Raw genomic sequence first — 27,223 nt, 5'->3', positions numbered from 1 at the left:
TCCCACCCACACGTATACTCTGCAGATGGCAGTACTTATTTATGGTAGGATAGCGCTCATTAGGTGTGAGTTCCTTATGCTTCTGCCTTTGGTTTTTGGGGTATTCTGAATTCTCTTTTTAGGCTTTATCAGAAGAAGGAGCAGGCTTCTCACAGTGAACTAGCTTTCCATGCATTTGTCTACATTCCTCCTGCCTGGTTTTCATTCTATCCTTCCTGTACCTTCAGATGTTTCCTCTCACTGACTTCTTCTAACTTATCTTCAGATTCCCATCCCACACACAGAAAATAAAAAAATAGGAAGGAACAAATGCACCGTCATGTTATGCTACTGCTCTCCCAGCTGACTGTACCCTTCCTTGTTTGGTAGTTAAAAATTCTACATGAAGGGGTTTACTTACAAGTGTGGCCTTTGCTCCCTGATGCTTGCCTGTTCCACATCTTTTCAAAGTCTGGCTTCAGGATTGCTTGGGATTTCTTCATCATGCACAAAGGCCAAAAAGAATGTAACACTGTGAGATTTTTTGGATGGGATTTAAAATACCACATTAACAATAACAAAAAAATGTCTCAAGGAGTATAGAAGGAAAAAAAAAAAAAAGCCCAGGAGCAACAATTCAGCAGCAAGTTACTAGGCACAATCTAGCACGTAGCCTGTCCCTATTATCACCCCAAGTAAATTCAAAGTAAAATCAATTAATCGACATTTGGGTTTATCAGTCAGTCTCCTGGGAGTTTAGATAATATAAGGCATTCTCCCAAACAATTCTGGGAAATGGTTACATTTGAGTTTCTAAATCAGAAAAGTCATCTTTAAGACTCTACCATCTGTGAAGACCAACTGCCCTCCCTACAGTTAGTCAGCCTACTTTTATTTATAGACATTTAGTTATTTAAAAAATTCTAGTTAGAGATTTGGTAGTGTGGCATAGAAAAATATACTGTGTCTTGGTGTTGTGGATATCCTTGGCTAAAAATATTTAGATTAAATCAAAGTTATATATCTAACATGAAAGTAGAAGGTCCACTGAATGTGAGTTTCTCAAAAGACATTATCCTGGGTATTAGTATAAAAGAAAATAAACGGCAACTTGATCCCTCCACAAACAGTTTCTCTGGGGTAAAAATGCACTGGAAATGAAGGTTTAAATGTGAATCCTAGCTACAAGATATTCTTCTCCTGTCTTGAATCTGCTTCATTTTCCTCTCTTTGTGTTTGAGTTCCACCAGCTAGTGGTTGTTTTATGTGTTGATGAAAGGAAGAAAATGAAAACAAAAAACTAAAACAAAAGGAAAGAGAAAATCAGAATTTTCTTCCCAAACAGACTCCATCTGATAGCACTTTACCCAACAGAATTTTCCAAAATTTCAAACAATGGCCTCCAGGTTAACTGGGTCTGATTCTGAAAGTCAGTAGTAGCTGATTTTATAGTTTCTGCTGCAAATATCCATTTTCAGGAGTGCAGAAGAGGCAACCTAGTAAGAAAGAAAGGTGACTGGACTAAGAATCAAAATATCTGGATTCTACTCCCCTTTCTGCCATTAACCAGCTGTGAAAGTTTGGTTGAATTACTTTCTATCTGTCTGCCACCATTTTCTATGAAGTGAGGGTTGGATATTTTAGCATTTCATGGTTTCTAAGCATTGCACTGCCGAATGAATAAAAAGGCTACACTCCGTAGGCAGGTATACATATAAGACCACAACTTTAAAACGTTGTGATATAACATGGACTTTACAATCAGACAGATCTAGGCTTGAACCCTTGTTGGGTCACTTACTAGCCTTATCTATCAAAGTAGTTTACTTACACTCTCTGAAGGTTGATTTTCTCATTATAACACGGGAAGAGTCACATTTTTGTTAATTAGTGTGGGTTCTGAGGATTTAATGTACAATGGATGTTATGCCACAGGACGTACAGGTGTTTAGTAAATGCCAGTTTCCTTTCCCATTGCTGTAGCCTATATTATGATCTAAAAAGAGCTGATTTAGAAGAATTTACCAAATGCCTAGTTCTATCACACTCAAGATTCTGGTTCAAAGGATATATCACATAATCTAGAAGTTAGGAAAACTGAGCTTTTATTCTCATTTTCATCCATAGCATTAGACAAATCAGTTATAGCTCAATAAAACAGTTCAAAATCTGAGAGTTTAAATTCTTATCTGTAAAATGGAGATAGTAAAATCTCCTCTGCTTAACATTAGACTGGCCATATCATTTTTCATCAAACTGGGAGTATTTATAATTAGATGAGGGCATCATGCTATGGTGACCCTGACAAGAAGGTTATTACGATAGAACCGAATGAGAGGACGTACGTGAAATTACAAAGCCACCAACACCAACAGGATGGCAGTTCGAATCCACCAGCTGTTCCTTGGAAACCCTGTAGGGCAGCTCTACTCTGTCCTATAGGTTCACTATGAGTCTGAATTGACTCTAAGGCAACAGGTTTTATAACAGCCTTTATGCTAAATAGGCAAAAAAAGAAAGTCCAATTTTTCATTCTACCATCTTGAACTTATAGTTTTTCCTAGCGTCCAAGTTCTGTTGATTCAAAGTATTTGACTAAATAGGCAAAAAAAGAAAGTCCAATTTTTCATTCTACCATCTTGAACTTATAGTTTTTCCTAGCGTCCAAGTTCTGTTGATTCAAAGTATTTAGATCTATGGGGATTATGTCTGAGTTTTTGTTTTGTTTTTTAACATCCACATGCCTAGATGACTTCAGCACCAGGGTATGCAATTCCACACTAAACTCACGAACAAAATGGAACAAGTCAGAAAATCAAAGCTCTTTTTAGTAATAAACAATCATGTACAAGGTGAAGCCATTTCTCTTTTTCCATTTATATTTTATATTTCAGTTATAAAATTTAAAATGTCCAAGTGGATGCAGCTATAAATGTAATTTTCTTCTGTAATACCTTTATGAGATGTTTTCCAGTTTTGAGATCAATTTTTTGATTTGTAACATCAATGAATCAGCACAAAGCACAACACTTCAACCACTACTCATCATTTAAAAATGGCATTTTTTAAAAGCTACCATGAAATTCTATTAGAATGTGGGATGGACCACGAATATAAACCTCCTGCCTTTTGCAGCTTTCTATGAGAATGTGAAGTAGTACCACCTCACCCTTCAGTCAATAGCCAGCCCTTGGCCCTCATCGTAAGTTCCAATGGCTGTTTCAAGAGCAGCATCATAGATAGGAAAGTTTTAACTTGATAGAGCTGAGGAGGGATCCAGACAACAATTTTCAATAAAAGTTATGAGGAAAGATAACTGGCTGGAAGCGCTGTGGCTCGTGAAATTATGGCTAGGGAGGCAGCATTCTCTCAAGCTATTGCCGTTGTTATAGGCAATTTTCAAAGAAATTGTATTACTAGTGATTTTAAAAGAAACGATAGCAAAAGGTAGCATCTTGTTTCTGTTTAGCAACTGGCACATAGCTCAAAGGAACATGGACCAGATATGCCCCCTATGCTAAGTACGTCTGCAGATCAAGCTTCCAATAACTGGGCATTCATTTTTTCAAGTCAACAATTTCTTTGTGTGCTTTGTAAGTACTCAACACAGTTCTAGGTATCGGGGGTATAGAAAAAAATTCCTTTCCTCTTGGCATTTACAACCTAACGGAGGAAGACAGGAAATAAACATAGTAAATAAGTAAATCACAGAGGCTCTCAATGTGTGATAAATACATTAGAGAAAAATACAGCAGGGAAGGTGGTTGGGGGGTCAGGACTACAAATTCTAGGTAGGGATGGTAGGCAAAGGCCTCACTAAGAACAGTCTTGTGAATAATATAATACCTATGTGGAGCTGGGCACCGTGTAAAAGTTAATGATAGGTCACTTCTTCATAGGATGCATACACTCTAGGAATACATTCAACTATGTGCTAGATATGCAGCCAGTGCAGAAATTAAAAGCTGACTTTCTAGGCCAGCATTTCTCAAAGTGTGGATCTGACCTGCACCAGAATTACCTGAGGTGCTTATTAAAATGCAGTTTCCTGGCTGCCACTTCAGAGCTAGGTATCAAAATCTCTGGGCATGGGTCCCAGAAATCTGTCATTTATCTAGTTTCTTGATGATTTTGAGGCATCAGATGTCTAATGTAATAATATAAAGACTCAAGTAGAATTCCACTTATTTACTTATTCAACCAATATTTTCTGCTGACGTCTGCTGCAGGACAGTCTGGTCGGTTAGCAAAATTTCCTAGCTCTAATGCTTGATAAGTATAAATCCTTAGGGAAATTATTTAAACTCTCTGTGCCTCAATTTCCTCTTTTGTAAAATGCGGATAATGATAATTCTTTCCACAGAGGGTGGTTGCATAGAGTTAATAAATATATGCACTTAGAAGAGTACCTGGCATACTGCAAGCAGTCAGTATACATTTGTGATTGTTACTAGTTCTTCACCCCACCTTGAGACATGTGGGAACTTCTGTTCTGGTTGTGCACATGGCAGTTAGATCTAAGAGCACTGCTTCAGGCTCGTCTATGCAGAAGCTGAATCTTTCTGCTACAGCTACTGCGCCTACCACATTGGCATGGAATCACCCTGCCTGACAGTCTCCGTATGCTTTTGACTTTCTCCTCTATGTAACAATGTAATCCCCTTTCTGCTTTGGATTTCCCCCTAGAGAAGAGAAAGAAGAACACATGACTACTTCTGTCTCTTCTTTCCAAAATCCCCTGGGCCAGAAGCCATAGGCTATTCTTCCTCTTTATCTTGAAATGTTTTCTCTTTTACATCAAACTTGAATCATCTGTATGAGTTACAGTAAAATTTTATGCTCAAGATCTCCCTAACTGGCCCTTGAGGTATATGAGCTAAATGAATTAAGCATGCAAACACACGCACGCGTGAACACACACTTTTTTTCTAGAGCCTGCTTTCAGGACCATTACCTTACCATGGACTCTTCCCAAATCTTAAAGTTTGGACACTCATTCTTTTCTTTTTCTTCTTGTTGTAATAATACCATCCCTCTCTAAGGCAAATAATGCCTCTTGTCGAAGTGTGGGAAAGTCATAAGTCTGATGTGAAAACAAAGAAAAGCACATGGGTATATTCTATTTTCTCCATAAGCAGTAAACAGTTTATGTGATCAAAAAGCAGGATATGGTTTGTGATTAATTTGGTATTACAAGGGTAGAATTGATGTGTTCATGTGCGAATTTGGTGGGGATAGGGTAGAGCAGCTGGGAACATGAGTAAGAAAGGGTAACAGAGAAGGCACAAGAAGCCAGTTTGAACCAGGTTGAATTCATCGTCTGCCGTGCTAAAAAATCTATCTTTTTCTTTTAGATAAAACAACAGCACTATGTACTAATTATAGTTTCCATTTATATGTCCATTTCACGTATTAGAAAACCAAGGCTTTAAGATATTAAGCTATTCTATCTTATCGTCACTGTAATTGTCAGAAGTAGGATGAGAATTAAGTTCTCCTGATTTATGTCGTATTTCAATAATAGTAAATTCACCGGCCACTCCTTGGAAACCCTATGGGACAGTTCTACTCTATCTTAATAGGGTCGCTATGAGTTGACAACGGGCTTTATACTAAGTCCAAGCAATTTTTTGGAGAAGTTATAAACTGGTATTTTCGCTTTTGAGATAAATGAGATAAATTCTATAGAACTACTTAAAGCAAAAGCATTTCATTCCTTCTGAAGTTCTGTTGCCTCTAGCAAAGCATCCCAAGACTATGTTCAATAAGATCCTCTGATATATTTATTGCCATCCGATTACTCACTGACTGACTGACTTTTCACAGTTGGTAAAGACTTGGTAGTTCTAACCACGAGGATATCAAATTGCACTGCGCAGAGTTTAAAGGGCATTATATTTTTTGTTTTTCACAATTTTCCAAAAATAAAGGTATAATTTCAAGTGTTTTCTGGATTAATTGCAAATCATTTGTGGAGATCTCTATGAATGTCTTTTTTTACACCATGGTGTCACTTTCCCAAGACTAAGGATACGAAGTTGTTCCAGCCACATTTTCTAGGACTAATATAAGTCTGATATATTAATTGTAATTATATTTAGACAAGTCTATTTGTCAATGGAGTCGCCAGGTAGCATAAACAGTTAAGCACTCAACCACTAGCTGAAAGTCTGGTGGTTTGATCCCACCCAAAGGCACCTCTACTCTGTACATAGGGGGTCATCATGAATCAGAATTCACTTGATGGAAACTAACAACAGAAACAAACTTGTCAATGGTGCATGGTATAAAATATAGTTTTGCAATTAAATGGTTAATTTTTCAAAGTAAGTAGCCAGTACAATTAATTCATGGCAGAAAATAATTTTTATGTAAATAATCCAGTTGCTATTTTCATTGGCAGTTTAAGTATTTCATTCATTCAACAAATATTTATTGAGTATCTGTTGTTTTTGCCACTGCTGATGTATAAATGAATGAGGCAGGCATAGTCCCTGCCCTCCTGAAGCTTATCATTGTGACAACTGGAAAAATACAGTGTCTAAAAGGGCCTCTAATGAGTAAATGCTTGTGTGTGGTATTAGTATTGTTCTATAATTTCCACATTCAGTTGGATCATCTTTCTTGGGAATAGGCATAAATATGGATCTCTTCCAGTCAGTTGGCCGGGAAGCTGTCTTCCATATTTCTTGGCACAGACAAGTGAGCACCTCCAGCGCTGCATCTGTTTGTTGAAACATCTCAGTTGATATTCCATCAATTCCTGGAGCCTTGTTTTTCGCCAATGCCTTCAGAGCAGCTTGGACTTCTTCCTTCAGTACCTTCAGTGCCTGATCATATGCCACCTCTTGAAATGGTTGAATATCGACTAATTCTTTTTGGTATAATGACTCTGTGTATCCCTTCCATCTTCTGATGCTTCCTGCATCATTTAATATTTTCCCCATGGAATCCTTCACTATTGCAACTCACGGCTTGAATTTTTTCTTCAGTTCTTTCAGCTTGAGAAACGCTGAGCGTGTTCTTCCCTTTGGGTTTTCCACCTCCAGCTCTTTGCACATGTCATTATTATACTTCAGTTTGTCTTCTCGAGAGGCCCTTTGAAATCTTCTGTTCAGTTCTTTTACTTCACGAATTCCTCCTTTTGCTTTAGCTGCTCGATGCTCAAGAGCAAGTTTCAGAGTCTCCTCTGACATCCTTCTTGGTCTTTTCTTTCTTTCTTTCCTGTCTTTTCAGTGACCTCTTGCTTTCTTCATGGATGATGTCCTTTCACAACTCATCTGGTCTTCGGTCACTAGTGTTCAATGCGTCAAATCCATTCTTGAGATGGTCTCTAAATTCAGATGGGATATATTCAAGGTCATATTTTGGCTCTTGTGAACTTGCTCTGATTTTCTTCAGTTTCAGCTTGAATTTGCATATGGGCAATTGATGGTCTGTTCCACAGTTGGCCCCTGGCCTTGTTCTGACTGATGATATTGAGCTTTTCCATCGTCTCTTTCCACAGATGTAGTCAATTTGATTTCTGTGTGTTCCGTCTGGTGAGGTCCACGTGTATAGTCGCCGTTTATGTTGGTGAAAGAAGGTATTTGCAATGAAGGAGTTGTTGGTCTTGCAAAATTCTATCATTCGATCTCTGGCATTGTTTCTATCACCAAGGCCATATTTTCCAACTACCAATCCTTCGTCTTTGTTTCCAATTTTTGCATTCCAATCACCAGTAATTATCAATGCATCTTGATTGCATGTTCGATCAATTTCAGACTGCAGCAGCTGATAAAAATCTTCTATTTCTTCATCTTTGGCCCTAGTGGTTGGTGCGTAAATTTGAATAATAGTCGTATTAACTGGTCTTTCTTGTAGGCGTATGGATAGTATCTTATCACTGACAGCGTTGTACTTCAGGATAGATCTTGAAACGTTCTTTTTGACGATGAACGCAACACCATTCCTCTTCGAGTTGTCATTCCCAGCATAGTAGACTATATGATTGTCCGATTCAAAATCTTGCTGAAGATCATTCAAAAATGGCTGCAGCAGTATATAGACAGGGAACTGCCAGAAATTCATGCCGGTTTCAGAAGAGGATGTGGAACCAGGGATACCATTGCTGATGTCAGGTGGATCTTGGCTGAAAGCAGAGAATACCAGAAGGATGATTACCTGTGTCTTATTGACTATGCAAAGGCATTCGACTGTGTGCATCATAACAAGCTGTGGATAACACTGCGAAGAATGGGAATTCCAGAACACTTAATTGTGCTCATGAGGAACCTTTACATAGATCAAAAGGCAGCAGTTCGGACAGAACAAGGGTATACTGATTGGTTTAAAGTCAGGAAAGTTGTGCATCAGGGTTGTATTCTTTCACCATACCTATTTAATCTGTATGCTGAACAAATAATACGAGAATCTGGACTATATGAAGAAGAATTCGAATTTATCCAGGTAGATAATCTGGGAAAGATATTTTCAGGAAGATGGAATAGCATAAGCAAAGGTTCTAGTTAGGGATAAGGGGAGGTAATTTAAGGAATGAAAAAAATCTGTGTGGCAGAAGCAAGGAGGAATGCAGGGTCAGATTATGCAGGACTTAGAGGCTAGGTTAAATATTTTGAAATTTAAGAGAACAAAAAAGCCATTGAAAAATTTAAGCAGAGTAGTATCATGGTCAGATTTATATTTTTAGATTACTTCAGGTCAGAGCCAAGTTTGGAAAGTTATTAAAATTTTCAGTGAAATTACAGTGAATTTTTAGATAAATTTGGGGAAGAATTAACACCTTTATCATATTGAACCTTTCCATTTTTGGGCATAGCATCTTGCTGTTTATTCAGATTTCCTTCAAGTCTGTGAGAAATTTTTACATCTTACATTTAGGTCTATGATCCTTTTTGCACTAATTTTTATGAAAGATGTAAATTGTGTATCTAGATTCATTTTATTACATTTGAATGTCCAGTTGTTCCAGCGCCATTTGAAAAGCCTATCCTTTCTCCATTGAATTGCCTTTGTTTCTTTGTCAAAGATCAGCTGACTATGTTTATATGAGTCTATTTCTGGGCTCTCTATTCTGTTCCACTGATATATTTGTCTGTTTCTTTGCCTATACCACACTGTCTTGATCATTACAGTTTTATAGTAAGTCTTGAAAGGTAATGGCAGTCCTGCAACTCTGTTCTTCAGTGTTGTGTTGGCTATTCTGGGTCTTTTGTTTTTCCATATAAACTTTAGAATTAGTTTGTCAATATCTATGATATAACTTATTGGAATTTTGGGATTGTTAGAATCTATACATTCAAGAGGACTTAAAGCACTTACTGATGATAAAAGACTACAGCTTTCAGTATGAATTACACATCAACATAAAGAAAACAAAAATCCTCACTACTAGACTAATGAGCTGCCTAATGATAAACACAGAAAAGGTTAAAATTGTCAAGGATTTCATTTTACTTGGATCCACAATTAATATCCATGGAAGCAGCAGTCAAGAAATCAAACAATATATTACATTGGGCAAATCTGCTGCAAAAAAAGACCTCTTTAAAGTGTTAAAAAGGAAAGATATCACTTTGAGGACTAAGGTATTCCTGACCCAATCCATGGTATTTTCAATCTCCTCATATGTATGCAAAAGCTAGACAATGAATAAGGAAGACTGAAGAACTGATGTCTTCAAATCACGGTGCTGGCAAAGAATACTGATTATACCGTGGACCCCCAGAACAGCAAATAAATCTGTCTTGGAAGAAGTACAGCCAAAGTGCTCCTTAGAAGCGAGGATGGAGAGACTTCTTCTTTTGTACTTTGGACATGTTATCAGGTGGGACCTGGAGAAGGACATCATGCTTGGAAAGGTAGAGGGTCAGCGAAAGAGAGGAAGACTCTCAACGAGATTGACTGGCACAGTGGCTGCAATGATTCATCTCAAACATAGTGATGATTGTGAGGGTGGCACAGGACTGGGCAATGTTTCATTCTGTCATACACAGGGTCACTACGAGTCGGAACCAACTTAATGACACCTAACGACAACAACATAAATCAAGGTGAAATGAATTGACATCTTAATGCTAAGTCTTCCTATCCATTAACGTGGACTGTCTCTCCATTTAATTAGATCTTTAATTTCTTTAATCAGAGTTTTGTTTTCTTCACGTAGGTTTTGCACATACTTTGTTAGATTTCTACCTAAGTGTGTATGTGTGTATATAGGTATGTATGTAATGTGTGTATTGGTGCTAAAGTCAATGGTATTGTGTTTTAAATTTCAAATTTCAATTATTCATTGCTGATACATAGGAAAGCAATTGAATTTTGCATATTAACCGTGTATCCTGCTACTTTGCTATACAGAAACTTTTATAATTACTTTTCTCTATAGGGATTTTTGTTAGGTTCATTTCTGGGTTTATTGCTTTGGTTGATATTGTAGATGAGCTCTTGATTTATTTTTTATAAAACAAACAAGTTGAATGGTGACTATGTTCCACCACTGTTGAGGATACTGACAATACAAAGATAAATAGGACACAGCTAAAGAGCCATCTCTACACAAACAAGATCATCTTGATTCTTTGTACTATGATTATATTAGATAAAATTGAAGTAATATTTTTTCTTTATTGTAGTAACTTATGAAAATAAGCTCTTAAATAAGGATAATTATCTGTAATCTATTTTCTCCATCTTCAAACTGAATAGCAATTTATATAAATTAAGCCACTTAATTGAATGAGCTGTTTTGTAGAAAATTTGATATGGTCTTATGTTTCATTGTAGCTTTGCCAGGTGATGGCCTTGGTAAGTGCAAGGAAGGACTAATTTTTATTTAAAATCAAGGCTGATAGGGAATATTCTAAATTACTATCACTACACACGAAGAGGTATGGTGTTATTTGAAGGTGGCCACAGATTGTTTTTTTAAAAAAGTATATTATAAATCCTGTGGAAACCATTTAAAGAGTTTAAAAAAGAAGTATAAATGATAAGTTCATAAAAAATAGATAAGATAAAATGGAATAATAAAAAATGCTCAACAAAAACCAAAGAACCCAGGAGGAGCAGAAACAAAGGAGAAACAAAGACAAATGAAAAAAATAGAAAGCATCAAGAGGGTAGATTTTAACCCAGCTATTTAAATAATAACTTTAAATGTGAATGGTCAAACCCAACTTGTTAAAAAACAGAGATTATCAAATTGGATTAAAAAAAAAAAAGCAAGATCCAACTCTGTGTTGTACAAGAAATCTACTTGAAATAAAAGGAACTTAATAGACTAAAAGTGAAGAGGTAAGCCTCTGAGGAAAACATATGTTCACACAAAAACTTGTATATGAATTATCATAGACTAGTCAAATAATACAAAACAACCGAAATGTCTATCAGTTGATGAATGGATGAACAAAATGTGTTATCTCCATACAGTGAAATATTATTCAGCCATAAAACGTAATGAAGCACTGATACATGCTACCACATGGACAAATCTTCAAAACGTTATTCTAAGTGAAATAAGCCACACATAAAAGGCTATAATTGTATAATCCTATTTCTATGAAATGTCCAGAATAGGCAGAATAATAGGGAAACAATGTAGATTAATGGTTGCCAGGGGTGGAGGGAAGGGAGATTGGGATTAACTGCTAACAGATATAGGGTTTATTTTGGGAGTGATAGAAGTGATCAGGAATTAGGTAGTGATGATGGTTGCCCAATATTATGAATATAATAAAAACTACTGAACTGTACACTTTGGAATGGTCAAAATGTTGAATTTTGTTATGTGAATTTTAGGGAAAGGGGGTGGAGCCTAATTCTTGGCCCTCTTTTTGTGTGGGTGGCACTTAGTAAGTAGTTTCCAAAGAGTAGAGTATGAAATGGTTGGGGGAGGGTGTGTGGGAGAAGTAGCTTAGCAGTGGAGAAACCTGGCAAACACTACCTTGGCCAGGTGATCAAGATTCACACCATCAGAAATAAGTCATATTGAGAACATATATTCCTGATATGAAGTTGTGACAATAGCACTTCATCTTTGTGCCCTTCTTTCCCAAGATTCATAAACTCAATCTAACCATGAGAAAAACATCAGACAAACCTGAACTATGAGATCTGACCAGCACTTCTCAAAGCTGGCAAGGTCATCAAAAACAATGAGAGTCTGAGAAAAAGTCACAGAGGAGGGGGGACTAAGCAGACATGACTAAATGCAATATGGTATTCTGGGTATGATCTTAAAACCAAAGAAGGACGTTAGGGAAAAACTGGTGAAATTCAAATGAAAAATGAAGTGTAGGGAAGACTCATTATCATTATATTTCAAAACCTGTGTTGAATCTGGTGGCAGTTCAAAATAGTAATAATTTCAAACATAATTCCTAGCTATGGAATCCCTCGTTTGCTGTTCATCCATACTGCTGCCAAAACATGAAAGTTTCCCAAATGTGCACCAAGTTTGAAACACCTGAGGTACTTATTTTTACTGTCCACATTTGTTTTCACTCTGCTTCCAGGGCAAGTGCATTTCGTTTTCTCTGTTAGATTTTGGTGAAAGATAAGTCAATATATTCCACTCAACTATTGGTTTTATTCAAAAGCAGAAAGACTCAGTTGGTGGTTTAAATTTGATAAATGTTATGCCATATCCCTAGTGGTTCTGAATGAACCAAGGGTCAAACATATGCTATTGTTAAAAGACAAGTGTTTGTCAAAATTAGAAAAAGTGTGTTTTCAAAGTATGACTGGAAGAAGACACACACATCTCCACTTCTCAGAACAGACACCAAGATCTGCAATCTTTAAACAGGTGCTAAACTTCTTCAATTTTACCCTAGGTCTCGCCAAAAATATTTTACAGTGCTTTTGATGTATGCGTTGTTAAGAACAATGGTCATCTGTTTTAACAAGGTAAACTTATTTGCCTGAAATTCCAGAAAAGCAGTGCTACATGCAAAATTCAAAACCCTAGCACAGAAAAGTCTCTTTCAGCACTTCACAAAGCTGCTTTTCAACAAGTCTTTAATCACAGCCAAGTGCTAAAGTTATGCTGACACAGACCTGAGCCCAATCTCCAAGTTCAGAGAATTGGTTTCTTAGCAAATGTGTCTTTGATCATTTCTGCATGCCTAGTACCTATATGGAAACCCTGGTGGTGTAATGGTTAACCATTGGGCTGCTAACCAAAAGGTCAGCAGTTCGAATCCACCAGGTGCTCCTTGGAAACTCTATAGGGCAGTTCTATTCTGCCTTATAGGGTCACTATGAGACTGAATTGACTTGGTGGCAATGGTTTTTTTTTTTTTTTTTTTTTAGTACCTATATAGTCAGTAGCTAGAGTTAGAGTCCAATGTGTGTTTGTTAAATTAACAATTTAGTGAATATTTTCATAGATAGCCAAATGTCACTAAAGTTGATTTTTTCTGGAACTTCTACAAGGAAAGGCAATAATAGTCACCATGTGGGTCTTTCCTGTTATCATATATTACCAGTTAAGCAATAACAGGTGAGCCTTGGGGTACATACTTGGCTTTGGGAAGAATGTCTAGATGATGGGTGGCATTAGTTTTAACTTGAGTGCAAACTCTGATTGTTATTGCCTATGGTGGGAACAATTCTGAGCCTCATTGATGCTTAATAAATGAGTTCTGTGGGTACTCAGTAGAGATCAGGACTTTGAACCAGTTAGTTTCAGTTCCACCCCTGCTGAGAATTTGTATTTTGACCCCAGACATACTGATTCCAAATCTACAGTTTAACCAGATGCCCAGAATTTGCATTTTGACCCCAGATATACTGAATCAGAAACTGTAGGTTCTAATTCAGTATATCCAAGGTCAAAATGAAAATTCTCAGTAGGCACTCAAACTGAAAATAACAGGTTTGAAACCCTGGTAGCGATTCAGATGTCAGCAGGTGTCAGTCCATATGGTTTTGTTGTTGTTCGGTGCTGTGGAGTTGATTCAACTCATAAAGACCCCATGTGACAGTGTAGAACTGCTCCATAGTGTTTTATTGGCTATAATCTGTATGGAAGCATATTGCCAGGTCTTTCTCCTGCAGACCCACTGAGAGGATTCCAACTGCCAACCTGTCATCAGTTAGCAGTCAAGCACTTAACTATTATACCACCAAGGCTCCTTGTTTACCTGATTAGGAGGAATGAATACTACGTACAGTATCTAGAAAATCCTCCGTAGAAATAATTTGGTAAATTTACCTATTCAAGAAACTCAACAAATCTTAAACAAGATAAATTCAAAGACAACCATGCCTAGACATTTCATAATCAAACTACAGAAAACTAAAGGCAAAGAAAAAAAAATCTTGAAAGCAGCCGGGGAAGGGATCACATTATATACAGAGAAATGGCAATTTTAATGGCTGTAAATTTCTCATCAGAAACTCTGAAGGCCAAAAGACAACAACATTTTTTAAAGTGTGAGAAGAAAGAACTGTCAACCCAGAAATATTCTATTTTATATCCAACAGAAAATAAAATCCTTGAAGAAGGAAGGCAAACAAAGACATTGTTCAGATGAAAAAAACTATTTTTTTAAAAATTTGTCTCCATAGACCTCTACTAAAAGAAAGGGAATGAACCGAAGTGACAAGAGAACAAAGCTTCAAACTTCAGGAATGAAGAGCACCAGAAATGATAAACATTGTGGAAAATGCAATGGACTATATTTTTTTCCTTAAACCCTTTAAAAATGTTTTACCGTTGGAAACAAAACTTGTAGTATTGTCTTGGAGGAGGCTCTCAGTGTATGTGGATATAATACAAATGGACACGAGAACATAAAGGGTGGAGAGTAAAGGGACTGGTAGAGTTGTAAGGTAAGCACTTTAAAGTGCCAAAACATTAACTCTGAGAAGATCGTGACAAGTTAGGTATGTACAATTTAACCCCTAGGACAAGCATTAAAAAACAATAAAAGTGGTATTAGCCAAAAAGCCAACAGGTAAATTAAAATGGAATGCTAAAATTAATTCAAGTACCCAGGAAAGAGGGAACAGAGAAACAAAAATCATAGGGTAGAAAGAGAAAAGAATTATTAAATTAAATTCAAAGATATAAATTATTGACTTAAATCCAACCATACAAATAATTACATTAATTTAAATGATCTAAACACACCAGGCTTGATGGTGTAGTGGTTAAGAGGTTGGCTGCTAACTGAAAGGTTGGCAGTTCGAATCCACCAGCCGCTCCTTGGAAACTCTATGGCGCAGTTCCACTCTGTCCAGTAGGGTCACTATGAGTTGGAATCAACTCGACGGCAATGGGTTTGGTTTAGTTTGGTTTGGTAAACACACCAATTAAAAGACAGAGATTGTCAGATTCTATTTAAAAAGAAACAAGTCTCATCTACATATAAACTTCCTTATAAAAACAAAGACAGCTTAAATGTAATGATGCAACTGATTAAAAGTGAAAGGATGAAACAAGATATACCGTTTGTATGAAAAAAATCAAAGGAATTAGAATCAGTAAAAATTGATAAAGAACCAAGTTGGAGGATTCACATTATCTGACTTTAAAATTCATCATAAGGTTACAGTAATCAAGAAAGTGTGGTATTGGCAAAAAGATAGGTGCATAAATCAATGGAACAAAATACAGAGTCCAGATACAAACCCATACTCAAAAGTGTAACTGATTTTTGAAAAAAGTGCAAAGTCAATTCAATGGGAGAAAGGATAGTCTTTTTCCCAATGAACCTGAACCTATGCCACACACCTTAAATAAAAATTGACTCAAAATGGGTCATAGACCTAACTGTAAAATATAAAACTGTAACATTTTTGGAAGAAAACAAAGGAGAAAATCTTTGAGACCTTGAGTTAGGTAATGAGTTCTTACATAACAACCAATGTATAATCCAGAAAAGAAAAAAAAAAAAAGATAAATTGACTTTAAATATGTTTGATCTGTGAAAGACAATGTTAAGAGAATGAAAAGACAGCCAAAGAATTGGGGAAAATATTTGCAAATTACATATCTGAACAAAAAACTATTGTTGTGTGCCATGGAGTCAATTCCAACTCATAGTGATCCAACGTGATAGAGTAGAACCGTTCCATAGGATCTTCTAGGCTGTAATTTTTACAGGAGCAGATCGTCAGGTCTTTTTTCCCTTGGAGTAGCTGGGTAGGTTCAAACTGCCAAAATTTCGATTAGTAGCCAAGTGTTACTAACTCCCTCTAAAACTATTCTTTTTTGGGGAGAGTTACTATTCTGTCTCTTGATTATGGTGATGGTTATATGACTTTATGCGTTTATTAAATTTTACAGAACTATATACCATAAAGACTAAATTTTACTGTATAAATTAGAAACATTTTTTAATTTAAAATAAACTCCCCCAAATTGTCATTTGAGTCAAAAAACTGAATATGGACTAGTATACAGTACTTTCATTTTAAAAAAAGTACTTTTTAAATGAAAAATTCACTATATTTAACCCTCTTCATTACCCTAACATTTCATCTTACAAAAGAAAAAGTAATAGAATTTTTGTCTGCCTATTATAAGAACATCAAAGTGCTCAGTAGTGTTGCTAAAATGCTCTATCAAAGGGATGGGAAGTAAAGCAGAAGAGATTATATGCTCTTTGATAAATCTTTGCTGCTATATGTGTAGTTGTTCTATAAGCAAGGCAATCTGCTATCTTGGTAGGTTTCTGAATAGAGTTGTCCAACAGGAAGAGTCAGTAAAGCTACTGGCTGATTTATGACTGTGAAGACACAGAATACTGCTATCTTTATTAGGAGTGAAAAAGTATGGACCTTACAAACAGAGCAAATGACATCTTGTGTGACTCATTCTCTCTAGTCTCAACTCACTGTTCTCAGGAACCTAGTTATGTCTGCAAGGTCATGAAAAATAAACTTCAACAAATTATACGTAGCTATTATTTTTGTTTCTGTTTGTTTTGGTGGGAAGTAGCGTTGTAGAATTCTGGGATCAGATTGATTGGATCCTAGAAACAGCAACTAAAGTACTTAATGTTAGTCTGAACTATTTATCCTTTTCCGAAGTCTTCATTATCCACCTCGCCTCCCCCCATCTGTCTCCCTCTTCTGTTCAGTAGAAGACAAGCTCTGAAGAAATACTTTCACTTTAGGTATGTTATGGATTTTTCCAGTCCTTTCCAGAAGCCATCAGTCTTATTGGAATTGGCAATACTATCAGGGTCTTAACCAGCTTGAAAATTCCCCCTAGAACTATTTAGTCAAGAGGAACATAATCCAAGTGTACATATAAAAATAATATTCAACTCTTTCCTAAGATTAACTTTTGATTCTCGATCCCTATGGCCCTTCCTCTCCCATGCCTGGGTTATGTTGTTTTTGTGGTTGTGAAAATAGTATAGACAGGAAGATTGACAGAACAACCACTAAAACACAGACTTCATATTAGATATGTGTACTGGCGCAAAATTCCTTCACTCTGCATCAGACCATTTTCTGTTAATTTAAAATCTCCTAATCTAAACACAGCTTATCTAAAGACAAAGATAATGATAAAATTTTCATTTGCATAATTTGAGTTCCTAAGTGTTAAACTCTAAATTGACAAATCAATATGAGGAAATATCAAATGCTGAACAACATGCCACTTTATATTTATGCTTCAGTGAGGCGTTTTCCAACTATACTAATACACATGCCTAAGATAAGTGTAAGCATTTAGTACCCAGAGGTCAAGCAAAGAAAATGTGTGGACCACACAAGAAGGAAACATAAGAGGTGGTGATCATGGAAAGGGAGATGTCTTAGTTATATAGTGCTGCTATAACAGAAATACCACAAGTGGATGGCTTTAACAAACAGAAATTTATTCTCCCGCAGCTTAGAAGGTTAGAAATTCGAATTCAGGGCACCAGCTCCAAGGGAAGGCTTTCTCTCTCTCTGTCAGCTCTGGAGGAAGGTCCTTGTCATCAATCTTCCCCTAGTCTAGAAGCTCGTCAGCATAGGAATCCCATGTCCAAAGGACTCACTTCTCTCCTGGCTCTTCTTGCTTGGTGGTAATGAGGTCCCTCTCCTCTCTGCTTGCTTCTCTCTTTTATATCTCAAAAGAGATTGACTCAAGACACAACAATCCCATAGACTGAATCTTGCCTTATTAATATAACTGCCTCTAATTCTGCCTCATTAATATCATAGAGGTTAGGATTTACAACACATGGGATAATGACATCAGATCACAAAATGGAGGACAAGCACAGAATACTGAGAATCATCACCTAGCCAAGCTGACATATATTTTGGGGGGATGCAATTCAATCCACAACAGAACAGGTCAATTCTTGAGAACATGGAATAACATAAATGGGGAGATTGAATGGTCAGCCTGAGCTCAGTGTCCCCTACGATGTTACCCTCAAGACCACAACTGCGTTTTCTCTCCACTTTTGGAATTTCTGTCAACACTCCTCTGTCCTCAGTCCCTTCCTTACTGCAGTCACTATCTCTTCCTCTCACATCGCATAATCGTGTCACCAATCCCCATCCAGCTAACACCCTATGTCGGAGCATCTTCAGTGGCTTAGATATCACGGAATTTTTGCTTTTACTACTCAAAAGGAGGTACACTAGTGGAAAGGAGGCAAGTGGAGTTACTAATTTTTCTCTGCTAGGGTGACATGTGTCTTTAAAACATACCACTTGGAATATGCATCTCTCTTAGAAACATTATGTTATTGTTATATTAATAAAATACTAGGTCCCTGATATGTTTATACTTAGTGGCCTCATCAAGAGACATTAAGTATCTTGTATAATATTTTTCTCCCAAATAAAAATGTCTGCCAAAATTCTGAGCAACCGATTTACAGTCAAACTTTTGGAACCCTATCCGTTGTTATGGTAAGGATTTCTGATAGATACTTTTGTATTTTCTTTGTTTCCTTCATTATTGCAAATTTCTGGTGCTAGGGTTTAGGATAAACCGTTTTACTAGATTAGTAAGAAAAATAGAGTATCTACTTTGTTCCATAAACCAAGCTCTAGATAAGAGGAAATTAATCACCATTAAAGTGTTTCGTATATACAAATTTGGCTATAGTCTATGTTTGGCCATTTCAAAGGGAACTAAACAGATATTGTCTCTTCCCTCTGGGAATTGAAAATCAAATATAGGCTATACTTATGAAGCCATAGAGGTCCAGGAAACACATAAATGAAATAAGAAGTATTTATCAGTCACAAATAAATTGAATTAAATGAGAGCTGATTTTCTCAAAAGGATAATTCCCAAAGCATTCTGAAAGACTATGATGGTATATCCCTTTGTGACAGAGGGATGGGCTGTCCTGGTGTTGCTCTTGGAGCCTCTTTGCTTTGCCCACTTCTCAAATGGTGTAGGGATTTTTTTTTGCATCCAGAGCAGGAGTCACATCAAGGCTCTTAGCCTCAACACTGCACCCGTGAGGGAAGTGCAAGTCTGTGCTTTATTTTCTATACTCATTCCAAACTGAGAACTTTACTTTCCATTTTTGAAAATAAGGAATCCCTTCTGTGGTAATAGGCTGATTTCACTGAAGTACAAAAAGAAAATATGGCCTGAAGCAAATATACGGTTGGAAAATGGAGGTGTATTTATAAGCCTTTTAAAACAATTTGATACTACACTAAAAGTGGATAACTGGCAGTTTCTTAAAGTTTAGTTGCAACGTGGAATCTTAAAATATATCAATAACATTTCTGTACTCTTTTACATTAAATTGATTTGTCTATATTGAACTTTGAATGGATCTTTTAAGCATGCATGCTTTGGCAACATCATACGCTGGTCACCTGGAATATTGGTTCACTGAGTTATATAGATCTTCCAAATGTTGATGCATTTTATTATACAATATCAAAAAACTACATTTATTAACATATCTAGCAATTATTTCGGGAAAGTCTTTATGTATTGGGAAGCTACCAGGCACACGGTAGTGGATACAAACGTTCAAAATTCTTATTTTCTCCTAGAAGCTCTAATGTCATCATTGATAATGATTTTAAGTACGGTGTTCTAAGTGGCTTGCAATGGTTTTTGAGAACTAATTGCCTAATTGTATGCATCCCTTCTCAACTCTGTGTTTAATGACATGAAGTTGGTAACATGAAATCAACCATGCTGGGAGTATTTACACCACAGTAATCAGCTACAAATCAGTGCTCCCTTTCCCACACATAGAGCTTGGTTGTTAAGCATTTATTAGCATATTGCTTGCTGTTTTCCTTGAAGTGACAGGCTTATATTTGGTTAAAGAGAAAATTTCTGCCAAATACCCCAAATTGGAATAACTATAATTTTTCTGACAGTAGTTCTTAAAAAAAAAAAAATGTTCTGTTAAAAAGCAGTTAATTCAGCTTACAACTCAAACTATTGCAAAAGTGTTCTTTCTTGGGACGACCAACATACTTGTATATTCACTAAGCTTTATGAATACCTCCTATTTCCTGGAACAAAATAGTAAGACATGAATTCAAGTGTCAAAATCTAATAACATTCATAATTTTACTGCTATATGAAAAATCTTCCTAAGGAACCAAGAGCTTTACCCATCATTGCTTTTGCAATATCAGTGCAAATGTCAACATAGTGGAAAGTGCAAATAACATCTTAGTACTTTCATGAAAACAGTTTTGATGTCTTGAATCTTCTGAAAGTTATCTCAGGACTACCAGAGTTCTGTAGTCTACTCTTTAAGAACCACGTATAGCTAATGAGGACACTTTATCACTGATTTCCTTCGGTGAAATCAGTTGTTATACCAATAATTTTTCTTCTACTTGTTTTTTGTGTTTGGTATGTAAATTTTTGTTTGCTTTGTTTTGTTGTTTTTAGTAAATTTGTGTTTCTTCAATGGATTTTCTTAAAAGCAGAGTAGCTTTACCAGAACGACTGTCAGAATGAAACTTGGATCACAATTACTTGGCAATGCCTTTTAACAGACATGGCCAAACTGTGGCACACATGATACTACTTTAGTCTCCCACTCCAGGAAAGACATGATTAATCAATGACATTTTTTCCCCCGACTTAGCTCTACTGTAGGCCCTGAATTCTTCTAAATGTATCACTTTTGAAGACAAGACCAGTAAACCAAAGGCAATATGTGAATTAAAATCTGGTTCACCTCCCTGATTTAGGAGGTGATGCCTGTTAAACTCTTGTGATCTTTATTTTTTCTCTTCCAATATTTCCGTTTCTTCTCTTCCATGTCTACCGTTCTACTGCTTAAGTCTGGGACCTGCCGGTGATCACCACCCACCCCATCATGCCCAAGATTCACTGCTGGCATCAATAGCTATTAATGTTATTAAATTTATATACTACCAGGAGCTTCCCTATCATCCTAGGATAATATTGAAGTGAGTTCTGGACAAGATTCTTGTAAGACTAAAAGCACATTCCTGTCCTGAGTCTGCTCTGTAGAACTAACGAGCTCTGGATCAATTCATCAGAAGATAGGTTCTTCAACCTCACTAATATCTATCCCTATGCACCCTCTTGCTCTATCTTTGAGACCTTAGGAGGGTGTGGTACTCACTTAGATAGCTGTCCCATCAATAAATCTTTACATAGGGTGGGACAAGCCCAGTGTTGATGCTCTTCGTATTACTGTGCTTCAGAGTCATAGTGAGAGGCTAAGTGATGGTTAATGTGCATTGGCTGACTGAGTTTTCTTAGACTCGTTTTATTAGTTAAGGATCCAGGAGAAAACAAATGGCATAATTGAATTACTCTAATTTAGGGTAATTTGATGAGAGCTTATTAAAGAGACTTTTGTTTTTCCTTCATTTAACAAAAGTATGGTCAGGATGTAGGAAAACCAGAGGGATAGTTCAAGACCCTGGGAAATAGGAACAGGGAGGAGTTTCTACCACCATACGCCTGAAGGGGACCCATAGTACTACAGTGGTTAAGCCTTTGGCTGTTGACAAAAAGGTTGGCAGTTTAAATCCACCAGCTACTCTTTGGGGCAGTTGTCTGATAGCATCATTATGAGTTGGAATCAACTCGACAGCAATGTGGTTTTCTTGAGGGGGTAAACCTGAAGGAGATGAAGAGAGGGAGCACTCGTAGGATCTGGAATTACAGAGCTGAGAATGAAAGCCACCTGTCAGAAGCTGAGCCTTTAGATGGAAGAATTCACTCAGCCCTCACATATCCTATAGGAAAGAGCTGCTATTGTTGTGTGCCTCTGAGTCAATTCCAATTCATAGCAATGGTACAAGACAGAGTAGAACTGCTCCATAGGATTTCCTAGGCTGAAACCTTTATGGGAGCATATCACCAGGTCTTTTCTCCCACAGGGTGGCTGGTGGGCTCAATCCGACAGCCTTAAGGTTAGCAGCCTAGCTCTTAACCATTGTGCAACCAAGCCATCTAGGAAAGAACTAGGGGAATAAATATCCTGACCTCACTTTATTCCATGCCTGTCCTCACTCCTTCTGATCTTCTGCTGGTGCTTTTGATTGGCTAAATTCAGAGATCAATCTGAATCCAGAGAATAAAGGCAGAGCATGTTGGAGAAAGGTAGAGAATGGATTGGGGGAGGCAAGAAAAGTTACCTAGCACAATCATCCACTAAGCACAGGGTGATGGAAGTGACCTTACCCCTGAAAACTTGGTGAAGACCTGTACAACAAGGCTGAAATTATGATGGCCAAATTGCCTCAGGGCATTTGCAGTCAAATCAAAACTGCCAGGCCAGATGGAACCACAGAAGCCTGTATTTTCTTCGCAGGGAAGGCTCCAGAAAACTGTAGACACCATCCCTTTTGATTTTGCTAAATCATCCCTTCAATTGGTACTGAGCACTTTAGTATTTTCTGAACTTCATCAATCAGCACATATTGGTGACAGATGCCGGATGGCACTTGGCTATAAAAAGAATAGCCACAGGGAGTTGGTTTTCTCACATTGATGGCAGAAACAAAAATCAAATGGATAACCAGTATACAATTCTGTGTCTATACACAGGGACATTTTTTCCAAATTCATTGTTCCTGACATAATTCTTTTTCATCTATTATGATACTGCTTTATGGTTACTAATCAGTTTTGCAACTTTATTCTTATGTAAGTACTCAGTTATCTAACATTGAAGGTGCTGATTATTTTCAAGACAGTTTTATATTCTTTCACTCTTTGTCTCCTGTATCTCCTGTGTTTAAAAAAATTCCCTGAATTTATCTTCTCAGAAACAACAATGAGCACTATGGCTGCCTGACCTTGGACATTCTCTGTGCTTTCCTTTCTCATTATATCTATCTGCCTAACTTCTCAGACTACTCAGGGAATAAAATGACAATATGTGAAGGATCACGGCTTTTTTTTTTTAATTTTTTTGCATTTCTTTTAACCCTTATGCTTCTTTTTTTTTTACAGGTTTCTGCATTTCCCACTATTTTAGAATTGACTGGCTTACTTTTTTTTGGTATAGTTTATGGGAGGAACTTATTTATTTTCTTACCGTTTTCATTGTAATAGAAAGAAAGGCCCCACGCAAAGTACTTGCATTTGTGAATACACATTGTTGTTAGATGCCATTGAGTCGGTTCCGATTTACAGTGACACCATATAAAACAGAATGAAACACTGCCCATGCCATCCTCATATTCATCGCCATGTTTGAGCACATTGTTGCAGCTACTGTGTCAACCCATCTCGTTGAGTGCCTTCCTCTTTTTTGCTTACCCTCTAGTTTACCAAACATGATGTCCTTCTTCAGGGACTGGTCCCTCCTGTTAACATGTCCCAAGTACTGGAGATGAAGCCTCACCATCCTCGCTTTCAAGGAGCATTCTGGTTGTACTTCTTATGAAACAGATTGGTTCATTCTTCTGGAAGTCAGTGGTATATTCAACATTCTTCGCCAACACCGTAATTCAAAGGCATCAATTCTTCCTTGGTCTTCCTTATTCATTGTGCAGATTTCCCAGGCATATGAAGTGATTGAAAATAGCATGGCTTTGATCAGGTGTACCTTAGTCCTCAAAGTGACATTTTTTGTGAAGAAGAGAAAACTTGTGCCTGGTTCGCAGATGGTTCTGTGTGATACGCAGGCACCACTTGAAAGTGGACAGTGGCAGCACTACAGCCCCTTTCTGGGACCTCCCTGAAGGACAGTGGTGAAGGGAAATCCTCCCAATGAGCAGAACATCAAGCAGTGTACCTGGTTGTTCACTTTGCTTGGAAAAAGAAATGCCCAGATGTGCAATCATCTACTGATTCATGGTCTATGGTCAATGGTTTGGCAAGATTGTCAGCGACTTGGAAGGAACGTGACTTGAAAACTGGAGACAAGGAGGTATGGGGAAGAGGTATGTGGATAGACCTCTCTGAATACTTGTGTATCATGTTGATATTCACCAAAGGATGACCTTGGCAGAGGAGGATTTTAACAATCAAATGGATAGGATGAGCATTCTCTGGACACCAGTCATCCTCTTTCCCTAGCCACTCCTGTCATTGCCCAGTGGGCTCATGAACAAAATGTCCATGGTAGCAGGGTTGGATGTTGAGCATGGGCTCAGCAACATGGACTTCTACTCACCAAGGCTGACTTGGCTACAGCCACTGCTGCGTGCCCGATCTTCCAGCAGCAGAGACCAACACTGAGTTCCCAATATGGCACCATTCCTCAAGGTGATCAGCCAGCAACCTGGTCACAGGTTGATTATATTGGACCACTTCCATCATGGAAAGGGCAGCATTTTGTTCTTACTGGAATAAACACTCTGAATACACATTTGCCTTCCCTGAGCACAATGCTTCTGCTAAAATTTCCTTCTGTGGACTTACAGAATGCCTTATCCACCGTCATTTTATCCCACACAGCATCACCTCAGATCAAGGGACTCACTTCACAGCAAATGAAGTATGGCAATGGGCCCATGATCATGGAATTCATTGGTCTTACCATGTTCCCCATCATCCTGAAGCAGCTGGCTTGATAGAATGATGCAATTCCCTTCTAAAGACACAATTACCTCACCAGCTAGGTGGCAATACCTTGCAGGGTTGGGGCAATGTTCTCCAGAAGGCTGTATATGCTCTAAAAATGTCCAATATATGATGCTGTTTCTCCCATAGCCAGGAGTCATGTGTCCAGGAATCAAGGGGTGGAAATGGGAGTGGCACCACTCCCTATTACCCCTAGTGACCTACTGGAAAATTTTTTGCCTCCTGTCCCTGAGATCATATGCTCTGCATGTCTAGAGGTCTTATTTCCAAAGGGAGGAATGCTCCCACTTGGAGACACATCATTAATTCCATTGAACTGGAAGTAAGAATGCCACCTGGCTACTTTCAGTTCCTAATACTTCTGGATTAACGAAAAGAAGGGAGTTACCATATTGACCGGTGGGATTGATCCTGATTACCAAGTGGAAATCAGATTCATATTAAGTAATGGAGGAAAAGAAGAGCATGTCTGGAATGCAAGAGATCCCTTAGGGCGTCTCTTAGTACTACCTGCCCTGTGATTATAGTCAATGGAGAACTACAGCAACCCAATTCCAGCATGACTACTAATGGCCCAGACCCTTCAGAAATGAAGGTTTGAGCCACTCTACTATGCAAAGAACCACAACTAGCTGAGGTGCTTCCTGAGGGCTAAAGGAATGCAGAATGGGTGGTAGAAAATGTAGCTCTAAATACCAGTTATGGCCACATGACCAGTTGAGTAGCAAGGACTGTAATAGCTATGAATATTTCTTCCTTGTATGTGTGTATCAAATATTTTTGTTTTCTTCACTTATAAAATATAAGACGTAAACAGGGCTAGTGCATTTTTGTTGTATGCATGTTAGCTGTATTGTGTTAGGCACAAGTATGATGTTACAATTTTCTTTATTCAGAGATTATGTATGATTTAAGTAGATGTGTACTGGTGCCAAGTTGACAAGGGTGAACTGTAATCATTAAGGTTGTGTGTCAACTTGGCTAGGTCATGATTCTCAATGGCTTGGAAGTTACGATGTAATTTGGCAGTCATATAATGATGTAATAACCTCCATGATGAAATCTGATATAAAGTGATCACCTCTGTGATGGGATCTGCTGTGAGGAGCGAATCATTTGAAAGGGAGCTTCCTTGGGTGTGCAGTCTGCATTCAGTATAGGTGGAATTTCTGGCAAGGCTGGTGGGCTTTTGCTCATTCTGGATTCTGCAGCTGGTTCTTGTTCAACTGATCTCCTGTTCTTGGGACTTCAGCTAGCAACTTACTTGCCAATCTTGGGATTTTTGGGCCTTCACTGCCTGTGAGCCAGAGGCCTGTTGTCAGACCTGCTGATGTTCGGTTTGCCAGCCCCTGAAGTTACATGAGTCAGGAGAAGCCTCCAGCCTGATCCATGGACTTGGGACTTCCCAACCTCTGTGAATATGTGGGCCGTTTTCTTGATATAAATGTCTCTCTCTCTCTTTATCAATACATATATATATATATACACACACACATATATGTCAGAGCTTCATTAGTTTTACTTCTCTAGAGAATCCAGCCTAAGACAGCATCCTAATTAGAAATGAAGAAGTAAAACTGTCTTTATTTGCAGATGACAATATCCAGAATAAAAAATATTAATGCATTTTTTGAAAGTGCTAGAATTAATAAACCAGTTCAGAAAGGTCATAAGATATAAGGCCAATATTCAAAAAATTAAATGTATTTCTACACAATGCCAAAGGCACTATACATATAAAAGAAAAAGATAAACTGGACTTAATCAAAATTAAAATAACTTATCCTTCAAAAGACACCATTAAGCAAATGAAAATTTAAGCCTCAGTGTAGGAAAAAATATTTACATTCCCAATATCTGATAAACAACTTGTATATAGAATATATAAGGAATTCTGTTCATATCTCAATAATAAAAAGGCAAACTTTTTTTTTTAATGGGCTGAACTTTTGAATAGATATTTAGAATAGAATAATAGCCAAGGAAGGAATGGGTAATAAACACATGAGAAGATGCTTAAAATCATTAGTCATTAGGGTAATGCAAATTAAAATCACAATGAGATATGACTGCATACACAGTGGAATGGCTATAATCAAAAAAACAGAAATCAAATATGGTCAAGGATAAGGAGAAAGTGGAACCCTCACTCATGGCTAGTGGTAATGTAAACTAATGCAGTGTTATGGATTGAACTGTGTCTCCCAAAAATACTTGTTTTAAGTCCTAACCTCTGTTCCTGTGGTAATAATCCCATTTGGGAATGGG

The sequence above is a fragment of the Loxodonta africana genome, chromosome 8 (genome assembly GCF_030014295.1).
Source record: "Loxodonta africana isolate mLoxAfr1 chromosome 8, mLoxAfr1.hap2, whole genome shotgun sequence".
Classification (NCBI taxonomy): domain Eukaryota; kingdom Metazoa; phylum Chordata; class Mammalia; order Proboscidea; family Elephantidae; genus Loxodonta; species Loxodonta africana.
Note: the sequence above shows the minus strand (reverse complement) of the source record.